Below are 26586 nucleotides of genomic sequence, written 5' to 3'. Positions count from 1 at the left end.
ATACACGAAAATAGTCAACTGATTAATTTACACTACTAAACACGATTACTTACGACTGCTAGAAACATTTATTTTCATCGTATTTATTTACTACAATTTATGTCCGATTTAAATATCGCGCCATTATTCGGAACCGCACTTCACTGAATTGTCAACTGACTTTCCAGTGGCGACGCAGCTCTTTATATACTCAGCAGAACACTGTCCGAAAGATTCGCTAACCTTCCATGCATCTCTATAGATGTCGTGCGGTGTGTGGTTGCTTGTGTCATTCCAAAATGACGAAGAACAGGTGGTACTGGCGGCGTTCTCATTACACTGCCCCCTCCCTTCTTTATCTTTGGAATCATATCTGGAAGCTAATTTCAAAGATAGTAGATGTCGATATCGGCAGAAGATTCTCCTCTTGCAACTGTCTCTCTTGGAGAAATAAGAATCAACGGTGTTCTTAGGTAGGCGAGTGTAACAGCACATCAGAATTTGCACGCCTGCACAGCTGAAATCCAGTCCAGGTTATAGAGCCGCAGGCGAGTTTCAGAATTGCTAGATCCTTGGCAAGTAACACCTTCTTTAGGGAACACAAAGCATCGCAAAAATCCTTATAGGTTGGCTTCTAGTCTGATGCATATTTGGTAACCAGGCAGAAAATCTGTCTGTCAGACTCTTGGGTTAGACCGACGCAGCTCTTGAGTTTTTCCGAAGTTTCTACAAAAAAACCTCAGCTATTCCTTCAGACATAAGTACAGGTTTTGCTGCACTACCGACTCTTTCGGCCACTAGAATGATTGGATGCATCCATCGCATTCGACTCTGGTTGGATTTGCCGCAGCTCAACGTCTTTGTGGTTTTCATAGTAAGGAGCCGGTTAGTTAAAATGAATGACTCGAGCTTTACCCCTCGGCGGTTTTTGTATTCTGTAAAGAACATCGTTGATGACTTCCAGCACTTTATGGCCAAATCCCAGGAAGTTTGAAGTTTCAATGACAGACCCTTCTGTCTCTTAGAGCCATAGAGCCAAAGTAAGTCACCGTTGTTGTACCTCTGGTCTTTGGCATTGACATCATATGCGTCCTTCATTTGATCACTGGCATCTTGAATGGTAATGCGCACTGGATAATGAATGACATCCATTCTTCTACGCAGCTCAATAGATATAAGATCAATAAGATAGCAGAAACAAATGAAGAAACCTATCCTAGTCTCTTTAAGGGCTAGAGACTACTTAAAGCTGGAGAGGGATTTTATTCTTTAAATTATTTAGATTTTTGTCTGCGATTCCCTAGATATTTACTTAATTATTGTAATGACTTTCAACTTCGTATATTTTTTTGCATCATTAAACTTCGTCAAGTTGAATTTGTAAGGCAGTGGGCCGCTAAAAAGTGGCCAATAATCTTTGAAAAACCAATGAGGCACTCTGGTTTGAGCGACTTAATGTCGCTGGGAAAACTGTATGTGTTACCTATATATTTAAACCTAGTGCCCTTAAACGCTGGACGCTCTCCGTTAACGCATCTGCAGTTTCATCCTCTTCCCAACACCATCCGCATTCCACAATACCTATGGCGTAGAGATGACCTTCTAAACTACAGTGTCTGGTTAAGAAAACTGTCACTAGCCATTTCGCGTTTTTTTAATCACAGTTGTTGTCTGGTGGGACAGGCAGAGGCCCATCTATGTGCGCCTTAGCCTCTCTCATGTCAGGTGCTTCCGTTTAGCAGTTTAGCAAGGTCATGAAAGTCTGGGTGGCCAAGCAACCAGATAAGCTGAAATCTGCAGCACACCTTCACCAATTCCTCCAGGACCTTTATGCACCTCAGTGCAAGCTTGGAGCTCGGCTGTAATAGCTTTAATGGCGACCCTGCTGTCCGAATAGATTGACACGACTGTATTGCAGCGTCCACAATTTAAGCTTTTCTGTAGGCGTTTTTAATACAGCGAAGTCTTCAGATGGTGATATATGCGGCCCGACCACAGAACCCTGCACCAGCTTTATTATTCAATCTGGACCCATCTGTAGACCAGATGGTCTCAAAGTTTAGCAATGTGGGCTCATTAGAGTCCTGCCACTTCTCTCTGCCTCTGACATGCGTCACGAAACTCTTGCAATCCACTGTCTCAGATGCCATATAGTCACTGGCCATATGTGTGAAGAAGAGACCAGATTTTTGATCAGTCTCACCAGCCCGTCGCAGAAATCGAACTGTCCTGGTCTATTCCAAGTGCATACCTATCACAGACACACCAGGTGGTGTGCCAAAGTTATATCCCCTAGTAATAGTAGGCGTCTCTGCTTTTTTTACGGTTGATCCTTAAGCCCTCCGAGAGGCACTATTTATCCATTTGGTCCTCACCATTAGGCCCTGTATTGTACCGACGTCCTTCCCCGGTTTACCAGGTACCACAAGGTTACAATACTCCTCCCTGTAGGCAATCTCGCTATTAAGCTGGATATACTAAACTTCCTTATTTTGTTGAATATTGTGTATGATCACTATATTTTTTATTACTATGGTGGATTCATTTACGCTTTCATTCTTTAACCTTTATTATTATTTATATACTCTGTCCTAATGTAATGCAGTTTTTTCATTAAAAAACGCTCTATTTGGTTAATACCAGTTTAATTTGCCCATAATAATGAATATTTTCAAAAAAGGCAGTTTTTAACATGTGAAATTTTTCGTAAAAGTTCAAATCTATTTTGTCATTTTTTGCTTTACGATTACCAAAAATTTAATTGTTACTACTTACCATTGTTCTATAATTTTCTTTGTTCTCAAGCCACTGCTCAACCATCACCAATTCCTCGACACATTTAATCGGGATCTTCTCGAAAAACTTCTCTGAACTCGACACGTCAAAGGAAGGCTTCATGAAATGAGTATACGATTTCAGAGTAACTATTTCCGTAAGGCAATCCAACTTCGAATTTATTAAATACAATTCCTCCATAACGGCTCTTTTGAACGCTACAATACAGAACAAATTACTTAGTAGAATTTAGCAAATTGTACAAGAGTGTAAGAAAGTGTCTTTCTTACGTGCTATGTACACGATATGTCCTTTATGAAACAAGCATGTGTTAAAACTAGCTTCCGCTCATGTATTGAAAAATGTGTAGTAGTTTATGGGTAGTCAGTAACTTTTAGTCACAGGAAATATGACCGCCGTAGCCTCTAATGTTCGCTTTCCATCATTTCCAGATATTTCCGTCCAACAAAGCATTTTCCCTATATTATATACATGTGTAGAACTCTTAACAAACTGAAAAATCAAGAATACAAACTGTGTTTGCTTATCAGAGTTGAAAGTGTCCTTTCCTGGGACAATTTACAAAAAATTAAGAAAAATTCCAACAAAAACGCGAACCGATGTCTATGACTTGAAAATGTGATCTCAGATAAACCCCATGGATAGCGAGTATTTCGCAGTACCTGCACACCATGCGCATGGATTTTGGGTATCTGTTATTTAAATGCATCTGCATTAATGTAATTTGTGTAATAGGACAAAGCTATTTAATTGGCTAAGCACTTAAACGCAATCAATCTGAACTACGCTAAGACCGCGTGCTAAAATATGTTGTGCTAGGATGATCTGGTACCTAATGGTAGTGTGGACGCGACCGAGAATCGAAACACTTATCGTCTCGACATTTTTTGACGAAATCCATATTAAGATTTCATTACACTACAAAATTTAAGGGTGGGTATCGCTTTTTCATTTAAATTGAGTAAGCATTATCTGCATTCATGTCATTTGCGTAATAGGACAAAACTATTTAATTAACTATGCCCTTAAACGCAATTAATCTAAACTAAGTAGGGAATAAATTAGTAGACAGCAAAGGAATAAATCAAAACACCGAATAATGATAATTGTTGTATTTCTAACATAAGAGCGCGTGCTAAAGTATGGGATGCTCTGGTACCTAGTAGTAGTGTGTACGATGTAGAGTCGAGCTACTTATCGTCTCGGCACTATCACAACTGGTTTAGATATAGAATAATTTGTGACGAAATCCTTATGAAAATTGCATTACACGACGAAATTTAAGCAATCACAAAGTGGTGTACCATGGGGTTTGTTTCAAAAATCACCTTCAAACAATACATTAAGTCGAATCCAGCTGTGCAAGATCAAGAATGACCTCAAAACTCTTTCAAGACGTCTAGTATTAACACTAAGAGAATAGAGCACCTCGCTTCCGGAAGCTACCAGCAATTACTCCCTAGGTTAGGATTATAGATTAGGTTCTTAGAAGATTATATGTATAAAACCAATCAAACTCCCTGTATAAATCTGTTGTATGTATCGAACGTACTCTTTCAGCATGCAAAATTATTAATAAAGATTGAGCTTACCACAAAAAATATAATTTGTCTTTGAATTGATGTCCACATTGCCGATCATACAAAAGAAACTTTGTCTAGATCTAAAGTGCTAATTTGGTTGAAGGTGACCAGCATTCAGCGAGTAGGTTTAAACCACCACCCTCTTTTACCCATACCAAGTGGGAGTCCTAATATAGGAAAGCAGAACCTCCTAGTCGATATCCCACTCATCTATGTTTGGCAGCTCTGCCTTTACTCTTTTTTTTTTAATAATGTTAGTAAGGCGTTTTGGCGATTTACAGCCATGGTATTTACATATTCGCACGAATTAATTGGGAATCATTTTCGTACTCAGAGATAATAGAAAATAACTTTGAGACTTGAAGATGGTCCGTTGTCCGTTAACGGATTAGAATCCGCCATTTACAGTTACAGCCTGTTCTTTTGACGTTTCACGGATCCTATCGACTGCACACATTGTTATTTCTTTAAAACCCTATTTCGCTTTTTAAAAAACCGTTTGTTTCTGCTATGTATTCGACGCTGTATTTCCTTTCTAACATCATTTGTATCGTTTCATCAGTCATGTAAGCCCAGGTACTTAAAGTCCTTCACTCTTTCAAAAGACCTATTATCTGTTGTTAGGTTTATTTATGTCTCGTGTATTTCCCTTCGATCTAATTTCATGTACTTCGTTTTCTTTTTATTTATCCTGAGTCCTATTCTCATTCCTCTCTTCCATTGACGTATAGAGCCTTTTAAGCAAATATAAAATCCAGAACAACCCTGTGGAGGAAACGTGCATATGGCGAAGTAAAGAAAATTACTAAACAATCATGGACAGCACGATAAGATCCAGAAGGCTTGCATGGACAGGTCACGCAGACAGAGCAGAGAATGTAGTGATGTTGGGACTGCTGCTGGAAAGATGATGTAGAGAGAGACGACGATATGGTGGAAATACGAAATTGGGAAGTAGCAAGAGATAGGCTAAATGGAGGGCAGTGGCCGAGGAGGCTAAGACGTTTGAAGTATTGTTTTGCCACGTTAAATTATTAAGTAATATGACCGATTTTAAACCGTTCATTAATGACGCTAAAGATACTTGTTGACGCAAATAATCTTTCTTTGGTAAGAGGTAGGTCTCCAGCGTTTAAAATCAGCCAACGTTCTCAAAAATGTTCGTACCATTTGTCTGCTGTTCACGTTGTCGACGTTAATTGAGAAGCTGATTAATATATGTCTCTTAAAGTCCAACAGTATCTGGACCCCATTCCTACTTGGTGACAGTACTAGTACAAATGATGCCATGTTCAATTTCTTGCATGGTGGTAGGTTTTTGCAACAGTTTTTTTGTGACTTATCAAAAGCATTTGACTGTGTCAGCTACGGAATTCTGCTGCTGCATCACCATGTCTTGCGGAGAATTGCATCTTCCTGGTATACGTCACGTCTACAAGAACAACAGCAATGGATGTTTATGGGGTTTGAGTATTTTGGGTGACATTACACTGTTCTGCTTTCAGCCATTACTGTTTCGCCTGTAAATAATTGATCTTACCAGTCTCTGGAGTAGTCTCAACGCGGGTTACAATAGCGACTGATCTGCAGGCATTAAGTTTTGGTTTGAGTCAAATTTGCTGTCACTAAATCCTCAAAAAACAAGATTGATGTGCTCTAAGTGTGTACTAGTAACTCATTAATGCAGCAATTTGATGACAATGTATTTAGGAAATAGGCATTGAAGGAAGCTCTGATTTGAGAATCATGTACTTGACTGTCTGCAGATTGTTACGCAGTCAAAACGGCTACTCATTAACTTGGTAAAGAGGGTCAGCTTAGGCTTCGTTGATTGAGTCTGTGTACTCCGATTCGATACTCTGTACACCTTCCACAAATGCTGCTTGTTTTTCAGAATCATGCTGTACGTTTTTGTAGGGCTAAACCAAGAGACTCCTGTCATCCGCTGTTTACTGATTTAGGCATCTCCTTCCTATCCACGGAGTTGCCTGCTTAATTTTTACGTATCGTTTTATATTTCTCACTTTAAATCGAAGGTACATTGCGCGCCAAAGGAATGATTTAAATTTTCCAATCCCTTCCTCCCCATTAACTCGAAAATAATGTTTTTTCGAGGGAACTAAAGTTTTTAGTCATCTGGCACGAAGCATTAGGAAGATGGCATCTATTAAGCTTTTTTAAATTTAAGAGACAGTTTTGGACGTTAACTGTCGTATCGTAAGTAGTTTAGGAACTTTAGGTTTGCTTATGACAAATATTGGTTAAATAACTTAATAAAGCATACTTTAATTTTATCTCATCATTGATTTTAAAGGTGTAAAGACCCGAAAGATGTATAAATATGTATTTTGGTCCTATATCCTCTCAAAAACATTAAAATATACACTTTGGCAGTCATGTAACGCAAGAAAGAAATTAATATTAATCGAAGAATCACCATTTTAGGCAAATGCAGGGTATTTTTTGTTTTTCCCTTAAAAATACCATATTTTAGCGTTGTGTAAAAACCCGGCCTTTTAAGGATCTAAATAAAACACAAATAAATATATAGAGATATAATATGAATAGCATAATCCTATAAATCTATTATTGTACCATACTTTTATAAAACTTACTACTATTAATTTGAGTGAAATAACACTTATAAATATAAATAAATATTAGGTGTGTAACAATCAATTCTTACATAAATAAATGTACATATATTTTAACAACTACTTATTCGGGGATTTTCTCCACCTGTGCATGGTGGATTTAATGGAGTTAAATGAAATTTCCTCGGCAATTTTAGGGTGGCTGAAACAGAAAATGTATGTCTTACGTTAACTGCTTCGAGACCCTGCAAGTCCAGAAAATTATAGAATTTTAATATTTTTGGATTTTCTTACTACTGGATATTATTTTGATATTTTTTCAAAGATGTTTTATGTATCGGTTAAACTGAAAACGTCACAGTGTGACGATGCAATATATCCGCACCTAATTGGTTGTTATGTCGTTTTTATGGAGAAATTCGACTCGCGATTGGACATAGATCCTGTGACCACACATATCATATTACCAGAAATAACAATATAATTATTACTACAAAAAAATGCAACGAAATCCAGACTCATGGAAAGCATACACAGAGCAAGTCAAGAATATGGCCCAAAACTAAATGCAACCTATTGGTTGTATAAATGCATGCGGAACAAAACAACCTCCAATTATGCAATTGACATTAAACAACCAAAAGATAGAACAAGTAGACACGTATTTTGGAATAACAGTCAACATAAAATGGCATTAGTCAACAGAAATAAGAACACGAATTTAAAAAACGCGTTCAGCATTATGAAAAAGTGGTTCACAAGCAAAATTTCAATGGAACTAAAATAAAGAATGGTCAAGTCATGTCTTCCCAGTCTTATTCAATGGAATAGCCTATTAACCCATAGGGCCATAATATAAAGTCATAAGAATCTTAACAAACTACATGAAATTCAACTTTGAATTGAATTGGTTTAACTGCTTTAAGTCAAAGAGCTACTGAAGAATTTGGTAATTAACTATATGATAATAAAGAAATATTCAGGGCTTAACTGCCTGGAATAATACATTTATTTAATCACCATGAATAATAAAATTAAAAATCTCTGTAATGAAACAATTAAATGACTTGACTGCCTGGAATTAAAAATTACATTTGTGCCTCAACTACAAATATTTATAGTACCTGCAATATAAAAAACCACTGCACAACTACCTGGAATTAAAATTAAATTGATTCAACCGCTTTAGGTCCTAATTAACTATTTGAAATCAATGGAAAATTCAGGGCTCAACTGCCTGGAATAATAAAATGATTTAATTATAATGGACCACAACGGAAGCCATCTTGAAGAAATTAGAATCCTTTGAGTATGTGGATATACCTGATCCTGGACAGACCACATCACCAACGTGGAAGTAAGCAGAAAATAGGCAAAAGCAAAGAAATAATCTTCACCATAAAGAAACTGAAGCTTGAATACGTCGGACATATCATGAGGCATGCTAAGTACAGCGTGATATAGTTAAAAGTCCAAGAAAGAGTTGAAAAAAGTTGACATCGCACGACATCTTTGGAGACACGTGGAAGGTTAGCGAATCTTCCGGAATCATGGTCAGCCGAGTATATAAGGAGCCCCTGGAGCAGTTGACAGTTCAGTGTAGAATATTGGCGCGATATTTAAATCGGACATAAGTAGTAGTAAATAAATATTTCTAGTGACCGTGTTTAGTGTGTAAATAAATCAGTTGACTTTTTTTACGCATCGACTGTTTTAATTCACATCTAACGAACGGTAAAAACGCTACATTATCAAGGATACACCAGTACTAAGTAAATTTACCACTGGCAATGACCACCGTATGGTAAAAGCAAAAGTCTATCTCAATTTAGGTTGAGAGGACCAGGAAGAAGACGACACTGATGGATGCAACGTCCGAAACGGATAAGGCAGCGTAAGAATAACTATCCAAGATGTTTTCGGCCTTCAGTGGCACCCAGTTGAGTAGTCTTTTTAACAATTGACAGACGTTTACAAGACGATGATCCTTCATCTTCTTGGTTCAAGAAACATAAGTAGTTTGCCTCTAGTTCTTCTTTTTTTTAATTTGTAGACATCCTATTAGGGTTGAATATATACATATACATGATCTTATTAGAAAAACTTTTGTTTCAATTTTCAGAACACTACCTTTTTTGGTTTAGGAAAACCAAGAACAAGAAATATATCCAAATGGATGACGTCAAATGTCTGGAATATATTATAGTAAGTAACGCTTATACCCGTTGATAATAATAAGGATAATACTGTTCTTATCATATTGTCTTCCACACTTTACTATGACAAACTTCAACTTGAGCTGCTATGGTTCAAGTACTCATTGTTGGGTCGTCTTCGACAGCAGTTAAAATAAATGGCTCAATTTTAAAAACACGTGTCTGAAATAGTCCCCTTATTTAAAATCTTAGACAATTAAACGAAAAATTGATAACTGTGATTGATCTATGTCTGTCTCTATATCTATCTGTTGTTGTCCAATTATCAAGTATTTTAAAGGCGTTTTAATAACTTCTGATCTTTGAATATCTTTTTCTTATGAATGTGTGATCTTTGGAGTATTAGGATAGATTATAAATTTTTTTAGGAAATAATGTTTTTGTTACTTGCCTATTGAAAAACGTACTTTTTTCTTGGTGGGATGAACAAACAAAATTTAAAACTGGTCGCTTTAATTTTGTACCATACTGGTTACAAATTCCAAAAAGCGACATACAGATTAGATTATTGCCTAGTCCAATAGGATTATCCTGGTAACTTTTACAAAGACAATCTTTTAGTAATTTTATCAAACCTTCAATTTTTTTACCTCCAGTAGTTCCGTCTTACATGATATTGATTGATACGATGTTTCGTCTTTTGCCTACCATTTTTTTTTTTTTAATTAAATTACGGTTGTTATATTAAATTGTACCAGATTTAAGACATAAATATTTGTAAAGCCTTTGGAAGCATCAAGATTTGGTCAATTAATTGCGAGACCAATTAAAGAGGCGTGACGTCACTTGTTAGTTAAGCCGTTGATTGATTGAAGAGGCGAGTTCCCTTTTCAATCAACGGTTAAGCGATATTTTTGTTGCAGACATCAAGCGTCAGCAGCGGATGATGTTGCGGTTTCGTAAATCTATCTAATAGTAAGGATTCAGGCTGGATGGTACAAATTACACGCGATATCTTTCTGAATATTCCTAATTATTTTAAAGAGCTGTACTATTATATTTTGAAGAGCTGACATTTTCAACAATTAATGAACAAATAAACGTAAGTACTATTCTAGGGCTACTTAATCCTTTCAAATGTTGTATCAACTTTTTTCCAACAAAAAAAAATTGATCCCAAGTTCGTCTTACTCCAAGGAAAACCGTAGTTTAAGAAAAGACGTATTACGTACTACGGAACGTCTTATGTACGTCCATAGTAATACACCTTTTGGATTACTTACGCTTAATACGTATTTAGTATGTGATTAATACAAAAAAGCCCGGACAGACCGTCGGATATATACTTACTTACAACTAACCATCTCGTAGACATGTTTCAACGTAGACGCCTCTAACGTCCTCACGCTGTTTTTCAAATCCAACAAAAAGGCCAACCTGCCCGCGGCTCCCAAATCCGGTTCGTGATTATGCGGTTTCGTAATTATAAGAGAACTGAAAGTGTCGTCCATCGGCGTTATTGCTCTAGCGAGACATCCGAGTTTCTTACGCTCCGCACAACATAAATAACTATTAAAAAAATGTGTCTGTTAACCATTTAATTATCCTTGTATTATAAAAAAGAGGGAACTTAGCAGCTTTTCCTTAACGTGCCTCAGATAGGATTTGTATCTTATTGAATTCACGACCGACTAAATTCTTTCTTAGGGGCCGAAATAACCATACATTCAACAAAAAAATCATAGGCAAAGCAAGTAAGTTAAAGAGGGAACGATTATGCTTTACGGGATCGTCGCTGAGTAAGGAAATGTATTCTTGCGTAGTCAACACCCACGCCACACAACGCAGGATTTCCGGATAGAACATTCCTTCCAGTTATCTGGCACCTCTTTAATTTGGTCCAAACTCTAGTTACTGGAGAAACAATACCGTTCTCTTGCTAACTTGTGCCTTAAGAGTTGTTAGTGCTAGTCCATTCATTGATTTCAGCACTTAAGACCTAAGTTTACCAAACTTCTAGAGTGTAAGTGGTACAGGATGAACACTTAGAAACAAGACAAACCCTTATAACACCGATTGTACCGCCAAAACTGTACTATTGTTTTAATATTCCGTATCTTAAGGATTGGAATGGCAATACGCCACTGCAAAAGAAGAAATAGACGATGGATAATATAAGAGAGTATCATCTACTACGACGGTCAAGCCTCTCTTAGAGCGATCCTAAATCCGGCCGCTTAGCTGGTTGAGGAGTGCAGAGAGTGAGATGTATCCCAAGTGTCAGTGAGTAATGGGCAAGTGTCGAGAGTAATGAGTGAAGTGTCGAGAATAATGGGCAAGCGAACAGAATTGACAAGGCTAGACTCTGCAACCTCTCTCGTTCTCCAGAATCTTCCTACCAAATTTCGAAGACTGAAATAAGTGCGCCTCGGAAGAAACGAGAAGAGATTGAAAGATCTACCCAAGTTACGGAAATTATACTATAGGGTAGTGGTTTAGAAATCGGTAATAGGTGTAGTCGCGTGAGAAACGATAAAGCCACGACACTCAGAATGATTCTAAAGATAGTACTCTGACGATATCCACACATTTAAGATTAAGGCCGAGTGGTAGATGGATCTGGTGGGCAAAAAAGGTCTTGTCGGACCACGGTTGTACTACTACACTAATAGTGTAATGATTTGAATGTCCCAAACCTTGATGGAATGAATATAAGATTAGAACTTGTCAAATTGTTTGGTATTGTTATTATCTAAAAAGACGTTCTAGAGAAAATGTCTTATAAGATGGAACACTTCTTTGGAATTTAGCAAATATTCATGAAAAGTTTGGCGTGAGTTTGTGGTGAATGTCCATGGAATATTTACTGACATAAGAAGTGTTATACCCAGAAGGAATAATTTCTTCAAGTTGATTTTTCGACAGCATAATGAGTATATTTAGAGCGTGTTATAGTACAGTAAATCTGTCAAATTTGTGACGAAAAATTACCTACACACTTTTTTTTGCGGAAATCGTTAAAAGAGCATACAAAAAGCTTAACTTGAAATTTGTGACCTCTTAAAACTGTGAAAGAATTCGATGAAAATTGTTTCTTTCATGATAATCTTCTTTTAAAATGTTTTGTACTTACACTAATCCTTGTTCTGTCAGCTTGTTGCGCTTATCACTATTATGTGGTTATAATTACAGTGAAATTAACTGTTGGTATGGTATCCGACTCAGGATATATAAACACAGACTGGTTTAGGCAGTGGCTGTATCACTTTAAGGATCATGCCTGTCCCCAAAAAGAAGCGCCAGTTTTATTAATATTGGATAACCATTCATCGCACATCAACCTAGAGGCATCCAATTATTGCAGACAATTGGGAATTTCTCTCACACACCAGCCATAAGATCCAACCCCTTGACAGAAGTTTTTTTGGTCCTCTAAAAGCTAAGTATTCTATAGAATGTGAGCGCTGGATGAATCAACATCCTGGAAGAGCAATAACGCAGTACCAGATAGCTGGCCTTTTTAACGAGGCCTACAAACAAGTAGCAACAGTTGGGAATGCTGCATCTGGTTTTTCTGTCACTGGGATATTTCCGTTTAATGACGGCAGAACATGACTTTCTGCCCGCTTCGGTAACTGATGTTGAAAATATTCGTCAGCAAGAGGAGATAACCACCAACGCTGAAAAATTAAATGAAACAACCGAACTTCCTGCGACCAATGAGGAGAAGGTAGATGCCCATGTAGCTCTGATCACTATTAGCCCTTTTCTGGAATTTTTGTGTGCGATTTGTGTCAATAAACTAGTGCGTACACTTATACCTAAAGCTGCGAACACTTACCCTTATTCGCGGACAAGTGTGCGCAAACTGCCTTAAAAACTTTTTTTTGTATTATCTGAGAAATGTTTAAGTTTAACTGTATATTATGTTTATGTATTTATTAGGCATACCTAAACGTAATAAATATTCTTTTTATACAATTTTGACTTTTACATATTTTATTTTATGCGATAAAAAACACAAAAGTGCGCACACTTCCCCCAATCGACTCTACTACTATAGTGACGACTACGCTTTATCTGTACCACTCTTAAAATGTCATCTCTTTGTTTTTCTGGAGAAGGCATTTTCTGAGAGCTGATTAGTACAGATATTTTTAAATATTGCTCGTCAGTTTAAAAAAATGCCTCGAGTTCGAAGATGTCAAAATTATCACCGACTTACAAGATTTTGACATAGGTAGAATTAATGCCTATCGAGACGCTGGCTTGTCCCATCGCCAAAATAGCTGCCGTGGTAATTTTACTGCAATAATGATAATGCGTGTGTCGAATATGGATAGAAGATAAAGGAACAAGTGTCAAGATAGACGTTCAGACAAATAGCCCTTCGAGACCGTTTTGCTACTATGCGTCAGATTGCTGACCAATGGTTTGGAGTAAGTAGACCTGTACTATGCATACACTCTATCGTCGAATTCGAACCTTTGGACTTTTACTGTCCATGGTTAGTGCTTCCTCTGCGGACCAGTCATCAACGTTTGAACTGGAGCAGAGAACGGCAACATTTGGAGGCAGAATGGCATGTCATATTTAGCGACAAATTGCGATTATGTCTTGGTATGCAGGATGGCCGTAGAAGGGTAAGACGTCACCATGGAGAACAGCATTACATTGGATTTACCTGTTGAGAGGCATGTACACCCGACTGTTCGCCTAATGGTTTGCAGGGCTATTGCCTATGGTAGCCGACCACCCCTTCTGTTTGTTCGAGGCAATATATTAATGATATCTTACAAAAAGATTTACTACCTTATCTAGAGGCCCGTTCATACTTTCGTTTTCAACAAGACAACGCACGTCCCCATATTGCTCGTCGAACTACGGACATTCTTCAAGAAGCAAGCCATCAACTTAATTTTTTCAAATGAAAGCACCTTTTTTTATTTCATTTTTGAATTTCGCGTGGAAATCAACGTATGTTTCATGCATCATGTCCTATACCTAAAATCAACGGTTATCGAAAAAAAGACGATCAAACATTAATATTGAAGTTCAACTTACGAGTCACCTTATCTCTGAGAATTTTTATACAGAGCAAAATTCCATTCATTTGTGTTTTTTTATTGATGGCTGGTGACCATGTATTTTCATAGAAACTGTATGACAGTTGTACGCCAAACAGATATTGTCAAGTGTGAAGTGTACGAGCAAAGTTGCGGTTTTCATAATGGTAAAGTTAACGGAACGAGAAAAAATAGAAAATCTGTGCATGGTTGGGTTTGGTGATAGAACACGTACTCAAAGAGAAGCTGCTCAATTATTCAATGAAACCCATCCTGATCGTCCTCCGAGATGTCAAAAGGCGGTGAGTAGAATAGAGGCTAAATTTAGAGAATGCGGTCGTGTTAGAGATCTGCCGAAATCTGGTCGTCCTGCTCGAGATGAAAATGAACAACTTCACGTTTTTCTTTCTTTGGAAGAAAATCCATGCACTCCGATGTAGCCACGTTCTGTTTGAATGGTAGTGTGAACAGACAAAATTGTCTATATTGGGCAACAGAAAATCCGTATTGGATGATGGAGGTAAAAACCCAGTACCCTCAAAAACTAAATGTGTGGTGTGGAATAGAGCGCAGAAGAGTAATAGGTCCCTTTTTCTTTGAAAAGACTTTAACGGGACAAGTGTATCTCGATTTTCTCCAATTTGAATTAGTTCCAGCATTACTAGCTTTATTTCCAAATCCATTGGACCCAGACTATTCTGACGAAGAACTAATTTTCCAGCAAGATGGCGCTCCTCCGCACTATGCTGCCACTGTGCGTACATTTTTGGATGAAACCTTTCCCAATCGGTGAATCGGAAGGAGAGGACCCATCGAATGACCTGCTAGGTCGCCTGACCTAACACCAATGGACTTTTTTTTGTGGGGATACCTCAAGTCGAAGGTATTTGTTAATAGGCCAAATAATCTGAAAGTTGATAGCTGACCGACTGATACTGATACTCTGACGTTTTGTTGTTTTCATCTTGAATTGCCACACACGATTGTCTCATTTTATTTTCAAATAACCACTATATATTCAGCGTATACACTTACTTTTATCCGACTTTGTAAGGGTGTCCGACTTAATCGCATCACCTACCAGCGACTTCAACGAACTAATGAATTGGTCTAGCTCCTTATAAGTTCCTTTTGAAACAGAACTGAATTTCTTAGTTTTGTTTTGTAAACTGAGAGATGTAGTTTCAACAGGATTTTGGTTTCAAGACTAATATCACAGCGTACACCCACTATGTTACTGTAATCTGTGACAAGTAGAGAAATTCTTACATCACCGGTATAGCAGGTCGGATGGGGGATTGAACGGTCCCGGTCTTCTGATTGATATTACGTAAAAAATTGAGCGGATGACGAACGAATATTAGATGTTCGAAAAATAGAATAATTCAAATTTCAAAATAAGAGTTATAATGAGTAGTGAAACCTTACGATTTCATATATATTTTATTTGTATAAGCAAGTAAAAGAAAAGCCGCCAAGTTTTTTTTTAATAAATTGTTGCCATTATTCAAAAGTGCAGCCCAATCATATTTAGAGACCATAATTCATTTTATACGAGCTCTTATTTAAACTAGTTATTAGATAAATCCTATTAGTAATATCCTTAATTCGTTCTATTTTAACGGATATTCTTCAAATATTTGATCTTTTCCTCAAAATAAACATGAATTTCTTGATTAATCTCGCTGAATTTAACTGCCACGAGTAGAACAACCTTTATTACCGTAAAGGTGGATCGCCGTAACAAACATTGTGATGGTACACATAACCGTCGGCTACAAATTGTACATGACTCGTTAACCTCTTCGTCTTACTGCGCTGCTTAACTTGCTCTTGTGCGACATCACTGCTAACCTCTTCCAGGTGAACGTAATCTACCAAAGTAAAATCCTTGTTAACAAATCGTCAATTGGATCCATTGGACAACTCAAATTACAATTTTTAGCCATCTAACCTTTTAACCAAAATTAACTATATTTATGAGAGGTAGTTCAAATTTAAACCGAACCATGTTAAATAAGTATACAAGCTTGACCTAAAGAGATCTTGGACATCTCCAGACATGAAATTCAAATTCTTGTGACATGTCTCAAAAGGTCATTTCTGCAGTCAGAAATTCATCTTAATAAAAATCGTGCCCAAAGGGAGAATAATAATTCATCATCATTGTAATGTGTTGAAAGTAGTCGTCCATTTTTTTATTTAAAAGACTTACTTTTTACAAACTACAAGTTTGGTCAAAGTCTCGATCTTCTAAAGCGCCAACTTAAGACGTGCACACTATGGAGAGATTACGAATACTATCTATATATCCATTAAAATGGACATTTTAGAAACTGTTGATCACGTCTGATGATGCCTTTCGAGGCGAAAGACGTATTGCCAATTAATCGTAATAGAAGTTCGACACTTTAACTAAACTTGTAGTTTATTGTAAATTGTGTTCATATTAGATTATTTCTCTGGACCTTATATTGGAAGTTTTGGATACTGCATATCTACGTCGGCAATAGGATTTCGAACTCCGTCGAAAATTGCTGTAGGAATCTTACGGTTATTCCAACCAGATAAGGAAATATTTTGTACATTTTTCATTGAATTTAGCACCAAAGATAGGGAAAAAAAGACACAAAATGTAAATTTTGTTTATAATTCATTGTTTATGACAATAAGTGCTCAGATGTTGGCCTGCTGCATCCATATAATTATAAGATTTTGTTTAAAACGTCCCCGGACATTATGAAGCATTCTGATATAATGGCTCAACATTCATTAATGATGCGCTGGCGTAAAATTAATTTATTGACGCTGGCTAAGTTTTATAAACTTTAAGTGACCCCATAAAAAAAAGGGGGTCAAGTCAGGTGATCTTGCGGGCCACTCTCTTCGGCCGAGCATCTATCAGGGATACGTTACGTCCGTTTTAAATATTCTCGATTTTAATTAATATTCTTTATATATAACAGCAAGGGTGAGGAGATGCACCATCTTATTGGGTCCTAGCTCTTTGCTAATGTAATTATTATTTTCTAACGTTTCTGTCAATGTAGGATCGATCGCGTCTTCTATGCGGTTCTCCTTTAAGATTCCATTGGATCAAAAAAAGACCAATAAAACAATCGCGATAAATTCCAACCCAGACGTGTAATTTCTCAGGATGTTGAGTGTGAACCTCATGGACTAGATGTGGATTTACGTCACAGTTAACAGTTCCGTTTAGAAAAAACGAATACGCATCGGAAAAACAAATGTTTAATACTAAATTTGGATTATTTATTATTTGGTTGGTCATAATCTCGCAAAATTCCAAACGTCCGTCGAAATCATTTTCATTCAATTGGTGCATAAGATGAATTATGTAGGGGTAAAATTTATGTATCTTTAAACTTCTGCGAATGCTTATACGATATATGCCACAAATAAAGGTAATTGCCTGTTGCTTAATGTAGGGCCCATATTGACGTGGCCCAAAACAGCAATTTACATAGGTTCGTTTACAACTATCCTTCAGTTTGCAACTGATCCTGTCACCCTAAACTTTGCCACCAGCTCAATTATGTATTTTCGGTGAACATGTTTATCTGGATTCATTTCATTAAATATATGAGCTACATTAGCACATCTACCATTTTGGTAATACAGTTCATTCGGCGATAATCTTTCTGCAGTTGAATAAACCATTTTAGAATTAAATAAAATTTAGTCAAAAACACTTCGAGACACTAAATTGAGATGAATAAAAAAAAAACAAAAATAAACAAAACAATATATAAAGTTTTGAAGGATACATCTAGAAAACATTAATTTTTATGTTGGGTTTCGTTGTTGGATATGTTGAAAAGAGAATTGATGACCATTAAATTAAAGTATCACCTTAAGTTTTACCCGATTTTCTTGTAAGGGATAAACTTTACCTCTGCGTAGGGTTAATGAAGAAGTTGAAAATAAAGCAAAAAAGACTTCTTCGATATAAAAATTCACATGTTTTCAAGAAGCAATAAATCGTTTCATAAAGAGAAGTGTTTTCATAATCGTGTTTTAATTATTCTTTCTTTCCTATTTTCTCAAAAATGGCTGCATACAACTAAAAAAAAATTAATTGAAAGGAGAATTATATTGACTTTAAATTAAGGTATCACTTGACCCCTAATCCCTTTTACTACTTGCTTTACACATGGCTCGAATTACTCCTTTCTCTAATAAAAAAAGCGAGTTGACGAGGAACCGAAAAACCCAAGATTTTAGGGATGACTCTCAGTGTAAGGCAACCAGAAGAAACCTTATTACACACCCTTTTAATATGTTCTTGATACCTATTGTCAGTATTAATTGTTATACCCAAAAACTTGTTTGACATCTGTCTCAGAACCCTCCCATCATTCATACCAAGATTATCTATCTGTCATTTAAAGCACAATAAGTTAGTTTCAGAAGTGTTGAAGCACATATTATTTGCATTACCAACCTCCAATCCTTAATCTTTACCAAGTCACCATACCTTAATCTTTATGATGCCATATAATGCAAGTCATCTGCAAACATAGTTACTTTTCCTTTCACAGATATTAGAGCCAGGTCATTGAGGTACAACAGAAATAATAGCGGTTTAAAGACGGAACCCTGTGGGACACCACAAGAAATCTGCTGTTCATCTGAGCAATATCTATTAAATTGCACCTTCTGAACACCATCTGATAGGTATGATCTAAACCAGCTCAAGGTAGAACCTCTAAACTCATATTTCTCCAACAGTATTCTGTGATCCACACAATCAAATGCGTTGCATATATCACAGGACAGTGCTGCCGCAATATCACTAGAGTTGAGTCTGCTATAGAGCCGCTCAAGCAAATTAAAAATAGCATCGCCTGTGCTTCTGTTGGCTTGGAATCCGAATTGTTCAGGATTCAGAATAATGAATTTATTTAAAAACAAATTGATTCTTCCCTTTACCGACTTCAATAATTTTAGACAGTGTGGGCAAAAGTGCTATGGGTCAAAAATAGGAGTGTTATTGTCTCCACCCTTCTGAAGAGGTACAATTATTGATCTCTTAAGACCACTAAGAAATATATTCGTCACAAATGAAACATCCAGCGAGTCTGCAAGTACCTTCAATGCGTTGGTCGGTAGAGCTGAGAACATTTTTAATGAAAGTTATTCCCATCTCGCTGAGGTTTTATTTTTATTTTCTTAATTATGTCTCTTTATCTCCAAAATGTTAGTTGGATTAAAGAAAAAAGAATTCCTTATAGCAATATTCTTCATAAAATCTTCAGCTTAAAATGCTGCTTGTTAGATCAGTTGCAATGCTACAGTAGAATGAATTGAGTTTATTTGCACTTAATTCTGAAGCCATTTGAAAAGCAGTGTTCTTTCCCCTAAGCTCATTCACAATCTAGTAGAACTCTCTTGATTTGTTTGAAGACTCATTAATTCTCTCAGTAAAATACAGTTTAAATTTTTTTAATTTTTTTTATAATATAGTTTAAAAATAGATCATTATTAAAAGAAAATGTACGAATGTAACGCAGAGATCGCATGTTCTTTCCTGAAATTCTTAAGACGTTTGTATACCAAGATTTTTTTGACCTGACCTTCGTTTTGAGCAATTTTTTGTCAGCACCACGCCTAAACTGCGCTACGGAATAATACAAAAATGAGCAGACTTAGGTGTTTTTTTATGGCCTTAATCCCGGATTCATCGTCGATTTTGCAATAACATTACGCGAATGTTGAACAATAGTCTTGCGGCGTCATTAGGTACTACTTCAAAGTCAATATTCATTCAACTTCCACGCAAGCGAATTCGCTGGTTTAGGCTAAAACTGCATAATAATAGAAGGAAAAATGGTTTGGTTTAAATTTGCACGCCCCTCGTATTGAATGATGACAATCTGCCGCCTTGATGAGATTTTATATTGAGAGTCGGAGTACACTGGGAAACTAAAACTAAATTTTACTATGACAAATTTATTCATAAATAATGTACAGTTCAAAGGGCTGTTGATGGCCTCCTGCTGGGCTGAATTGGTAAGGGCAGAATCTAGCTGATTGAAATTTTCTGCAAAATAGTGAGAGAAATATAAGGATTTATAACGAAAGGTCTGACAAAGTCTTGGAAAAGTAACGAGTAGTGTACTTTTAAATTATTTGTGTCATACGGGTGATAATATTTAAAAACGATGCTCCCTAGAAAAAAATGTAAGATAAAGGAAACTACACTAGACTAATATACCTTGGCAATAAACTGCTGAAATTAGATTTATTTAGATATTTCGAAATATATTCATTGCGATGGTTTTTGGTAAGAAATGGATTAATTTTTAAAAATGAACGAGTATCTGTGGCGCCATTTAAAAATCGCGTTTCAAAGCATTAACTAAAGTCACGAATATTTTATAACACGTGTGGAGTTCAATATTTTCTGACCGCAAAAATTAAAAAAAAAATTTAAGACTTTACGCGGTCAGAATCAATTTACTTATGCAGTTAATTGCATTTTTCTCCATGAAATAGAAGGCTCCTTTAGAAAAAGGTCTAAATCTCCACAATTTCAAAATAAATTTGTATTTACGTTATCAGTTGATCGTGTTTCGGGGTATCCCCATTATCAAGAACTGTTATAAATTTTAGTATATCTATAAAATCAACCATGTACAATTTTTTAGTCTGATAAAATACAACCCATTCTAAAACTTACGGAAACCTACTTATGATTAAATCAATTACAGCAATTAAATACGTACATAAACAAAAGCTTCTAACCCCGTTATTTATAAATATGCCAGTCAAAGTCAAAAAAGTTTATTACCACAAAAATAGTTATAAATATAATTAGCTACATGAGAAAATAAAATTGACAATTTTTGGTAAAAGGAACTGCTTCGCGATTATATAAAACCGATAGCGCAATTTGCGTGAAACAGGCCTTGAAAACATTATAAATAAACACAAAAAAAAATTCCTAATTAACCTAAAAAAGAACGAAATTAAAACTAAAAATGGCAGAAACAAAAAATGGCAAAGCAATTTGGCTGGCATGCGACGGAAGGTAACAAGAATAGACAAAAAAGAACCACAAAAGAAAGATTGCCAGTGTCTGCGGCCCAATCATATAGATCTAATGCGATTCAAAATCCTTAAGGATACGCGCAGCATCCAAAAAGTGATTAATGACAAAATCTAGAGTTGATGCATACAATGGCAGACACTACCAAAAACTTCAGAAAATGCTTAAGGCTTTCAATAAAGGATTTTAGGATAAAACCAACAATAAGAAAAAATATTCGGATCATGTTTTCCATCAGAGAATTTTGAATCTATCGGACTGCGAATTCACCGAACAAGAACCGACACTACTCAACAAGGATCTAAGTTCAGTCCTGGTGAATGCACTCCTCGCAGATATCGAGGTCACGTTGCAAACGACACAAAGTGATATTACCAACACAATCAGAGGAAGCTGCCGTTAAGAAGAAGTCCGTAACCTCAAATCCAATTCTTCCAGATCGAGATAAATAATCTCGACTACCAATCAGAAATTACTGAAGGCAATTAAAATTAAACAAAATTATTTGGTGATCAGGAAAATCAGACAAGGGTACTTGTATGTTCATTTGCAAACGGAGCGAATAAACAGAAAAAGTTGAAGATTTTATCAAAAACAACGATTCCATCACATCCCCCAACAGCGATCCCATAAACATATATCTGAGACCTTAGGGCCACAGTAAACTGAATGGAACACTTCTGCAAAACTACAATATGAGAAACCAAAAACTCCATTAAATCCTCACAAACCATGTTTTTACGGCATGATTAAAATTAATAAAAGCGGTTACCCTGTAAGACCCGTAGTAAGCTTTATAAATGCCACTACTTACTTTCTGTCTAAATGGTTGAACAGCTTTCTCAGAAGCTCACTCAAACGTTCAGAATAAATTCAGCATTAAAAACACAATGTTTGAATGGATTGAAACTTCTGAATCAGGTTCTCCTAGGGTCATTTGACATCCATATTCCACCAATTTCAAGTAAATAATAGAAGGATTGCTGGTCACAGGAACAGATCTAGATGGTAAAGAAAAATCACATATCATTTCATCACGTAACACCTTTGGAAAAGTGTCTAAATCTACATCTCTTCTTAATTAAATAAAATTAAAAGGATTACCGTGTCTTTCTCCACTCTTAGCAGAGATCCTGTCCCATTTCGAAAATAAACTGCTGTTTCAGAATAAAGACTTCTCTTCAAAACTTCTCTTAAACCATGGCATAGATATATGGCCGACACGTTTGAGATTTGGACAGGTTCGAGAGAGCAGTTAGATGATTTCTTGAACAGTTTGCACCAGAACATCAAGTTCACAATGGAGGTATAATAAAATAACCAACTCAATTTTTTGGATTTGTCAAAAACTAGAAACAATAACACCTTACAGTATTTATAGAAATCCATTTATAGAAAGCCAACCTAGACAGACCACACAATTTCATCAAATTCCAATAACTTGGCAGCATTTCATTCAATGATTCATCGTTTGGTTTCAATACCGTTGCTTCCTAATAATTTCATAACAGGAAGAAATAAAGTCTGCCAGATGGTCTTAAACAACGAATACACAACACAGCTTATAGACAGACACATAAACAGAAGATATGGAAAATTACCAAGAGATCTATCTAGTCGCATCCATAGACGAGTCTTGGCAACCACCTAGATATGTATCTTTGAGCTACATAGATCGTGTTTAATTAAAATAGGTAATATTCGCCCCTTAAAAAATAAAACCTATAAACGGTTTTATTGCTCTACACACTTCTGAAATAGAGTATAAATTACCCGTGCTTGCCGCGCCGATGTAGAATGACGCAATAGCATTAGTTGTTGATCGGTAGTACAGCTACTCGCGTGTGTGTTCCGTTTTTTAAAAGTTATCGAGTTATTTTGTTCTGAATCGTCATCGAAATTTTGCATGGTTTTTTTCTTTGAACAGTTACTTCACTTGAGGTAAGTTTTAATGGGATAGACATGTATTAGGCTAGTATGTATTTCGGCATGCACTTAACCTCAAAAATAGCGTGCACATGTTTATTTGCTCGAGGATTTACTGGTCCATCTATCCTTTTTTAGGACAGACGGACCAGCACGGGATAGGAGAGATGGACCTATATAATAAATGATTGTTTTTTCAGGATAATAATGCCCAATCAGTATACTCGCAAACGAAATGTGCCCGAAAGGGGTTCTTGGTCTGCAGAGGACTTATGTTCTGCCATTAATGCAGTAGTGTTTGGCGAAATGGGTGTTAACGAAGCAGCAAAAGCATTCCACATTCCAAAAACTACTTTTAAACGCAGACTTGCAGCTAGCAATCAATCTAAATAAAACCGATTGTTTAGGCCCTGTCAGCTTGCTTGGGAGAGAAGCAGAGGCCAAGCTCGCTACCCACATCCAAAAATACAGAAAAGAGGCTTTGCACCGACTAGACCAAGATAATTTAGCCGAACGTCTTGGAATTCAACATAAATTTAATCGGGAAGATGGTGAGTAGATGGATGATCTTCATACTTAAAGACTCGCTAATTATTGACTGAATTTTTAGGTAAAGCTGGTAACGTCTGGCTGCTTCAATTTTTAAGACGGAATTCAGACATTACTGTTCGCAAAGCTGAAAATACCTCAATAGCGCGAGCTTTGGGAATGTCTAAAAATGTGGTAGACAACTATTTTAAAGAACTCGATGCTGTACTTTCTGAGAATGGTTTGTTTGGCAGGCCTGGCAACATTTATAATACGGACGAGACAAGAAAAGTATACCTTCAATTAGCCCGGGTGAAAAGGGTGAAACGATTACAGTAGTTGCCTGTTGTAATGCAGAAGGAGTTTATTTGCCTCCTTACTGCGTGTTCAAGAGAAAAAATGCTAAAGCGGAATGGGCTGATGAAATGCCACCCGGCTCACGTGTACGCATGTCAGAAAAGTCAGCGTACGTGACATCAGAAATTTATCTGGATTGGCTACAGAATCATTTCTACCCTAGAAAAGCACCTGGAAAGGTTTTGCTAACGGTAGACGGACACACTTCCCACACGACTAATCTTGACACGTTGCAATTCGCTGAGGATAACGACATTAGTATATTTTGTTTGCCGAGTCATACTACGCATTACTTGCAGCCGCTTGATCGGGCCTTCTTCAAGAGCCTTAAAGGGCATTATTACGATTCATGCAGAAGGATGATCAAATGCAGCCCCACTAGGAAGTTAAATCGATTACAATTCGGCAAACTTTTAGGGGAAGTCTGGGGCAAATCGGCTACAGTCAGCAATGCCGTATCGGCCTTTCGGGCAACAGGAATCTAGCCTTACAATTCAGATGAAATACCCGATTACGCTTTTCTAACGGAGCCACCAAATGAGGCTGCATTACATTCAAGAAACACATTTAGGGAACAAGGTGTCCTCACAGAAGTGGCAACAGAAACTGTGTTGCAAGAAATTTGTTCTCAAACTTTTCCTCGCGAATGTGACTCACTTCAACCAGGCCCTTGTATGGAATGCAGCAGAAAAGTGTGGAAGAACCTACTGAAGAAGAATTAACACCTGGGAAACTACTTCAGGAGCTTTCTCCTGTGCCTCTTATAACACCAGCAATGAAAAAGGCTCGTGCTAATCTAGTCGGTAACTTAACATCACCAAGTTACATGGCTCGAATAAGCGAGAAGACGCAGAGACAAACACGACAGCTTAAAAGACAGAAGAAAGAAGAACCTTCCAAGAAGAAATCGCCAAAATCTACTAAAAAAGTGTTGCAAAAGAAACGGAGGCATGGGTCTACCTCTTCAGAATCTGATGAAGACGTACTTTTGGATGATTCGTCTAGCGAGGAAGAAACCTTCGATGACTTAGAGAATCAGTGCGTCGGGTGTCTTCAAGATTATCGCCTTACAAAGAAAAAAGAGGACTGGCTACAATGCATTATCTGTTCTAGATGGTTGCACGAAGGTTGCACATCCTACACCAACACATGCCAACTCTGCGGTGCCGCCCCCATTATGAAAAAGGGGAAGAAAAGACTAAATTAGTGTACACAAGATCTCTTTTAAGACTTTCTAGCAATGGGCCAATTTAAGTTTTCAATTTTTTATGTTTTACATTTATTTGTCGAGTTGCATTCATATTTAAACTGTGTCAAATAGATCACCAACATATATATTTACGTTGGACTTTTTTTTAGAGATTAATTCTTATAAATTAATAATTTTTGAAAAGTGGTCCATCTCTTCTCGATTTACCCTTCTTTCAAAACTTAAAGACAAGGCAGCAGTAGGATGTAAAAGTGGCGTTTCTCATTTTCAATTTAATGATTGTGAATCAACATATATTGGCAAGACGGAGCGCAATTTCAAGACTAGGTTCCAAGAACGTTTGAATTCACTAAACAATAAATCGTAATTTGGAGTTTACTTGAAGGAGAAAAACCGCTCATAATGATTTTCAGAAAAACTTCAAATCCTTCAAGAACTTTGGGATGGGAAGAAATTGGATGCCGTAAAAGTCGATTGAAATAGCAAAAGAAAAACTAAGAAAGGATGTGCGTAGTTTAAAATGATCCTGCCATTAATCACTTTTTGGAGCCTGCATGTATCGTAAAGGATTTTGAATCGCATTAGATCTATACGACTGTACCGTTGTTTAAGACGTTGCCAAATTTATAAATAAAGAGGTTGAAAGATTGTAAGTTTTAGAACGGGTTTTATTTCATGAGCCTAAAAAATTATATTTTGTTGATTTTATAGATATACTAAAACTTATACCAGTTTTTGATAATGAGGCTACCGCGAAACGGGTCGAACTGAGTAGATAAATATATTTTGAAATCGTGGAGATTTGAACCTTTTTCTAAAACAACCTCCTATTACTTATCCAAGCAGTTTGAAATTTACACATCTTATCATTGAGATTATTCATGGTAATTTTTTTTTATATTCCTCAAACTGCCATTCATTCAGTCATCCCTTATTCGTCTAATTTTTGAACCTCGACTTACATCTCAGTAAACTTCCCGTCGTATCCTACGATAATTTGCCTACATTTCTTTCTAGGATGCGTCGTTTATAAAATAATAAAATATGTAAATTTAAATCACATAACCTTTACTATACACTGTATTTCAGATCACTTGATCTTGACATATGGGTTTCTTTAACTTTTTTTTAATATAGTTTCGGTCCGATTTAGATGATTAAAAGAAAAACATCCCTCTTCACACAAAAATAAAATATTTGTAAGGCAACGGCCTATAAACCCACTAAATCTTTAGATTTTCATAGAAAATTCTCTATACTTCGGAGTATCAGTTGAAAATAAGTATACAACATGACACCTCAAGTATATTTTCTAGTCC

The 26586-nt window shown here is 36.5% G+C and overlaps 1 protein-coding gene and 1 long non-coding RNA gene across 2 annotated transcripts in view; one reads left to right on the top strand and one right to left on the bottom strand.

Moving 5' to 3' along the window:
* LOC126744810 (glutamate receptor ionotropic, kainate 2-like) overlaps nucleotides 1-26586 on the bottom strand; it is a 504704-nt gene that overhangs the window by 460038 nt on the left and 18080 nt on the right. The window lies entirely within an intron of this gene.
* LOC126744817 (uncharacterized) lies at nucleotides 22808-25929 on the top strand. The gene is made up of 3 exons (XR_007663314.1): nucleotides 22808-22940; nucleotides 23373-23723; nucleotides 23783-25929. It is a non-coding gene; the product is annotated as an uncharacterized LOC126744817 (long non-coding RNA).

The sequence above is a fragment of the Anthonomus grandis genome, chromosome 14, assembly GCF_022605725.1.
Source record: "Anthonomus grandis grandis chromosome 14, icAntGran1.3, whole genome shotgun sequence".
Classification (NCBI taxonomy): domain Eukaryota; kingdom Metazoa; phylum Arthropoda; class Insecta; order Coleoptera; family Curculionidae; genus Anthonomus; species Anthonomus grandis.
This window is presented reverse-complemented; position numbering and strand designations above follow the sequence as displayed.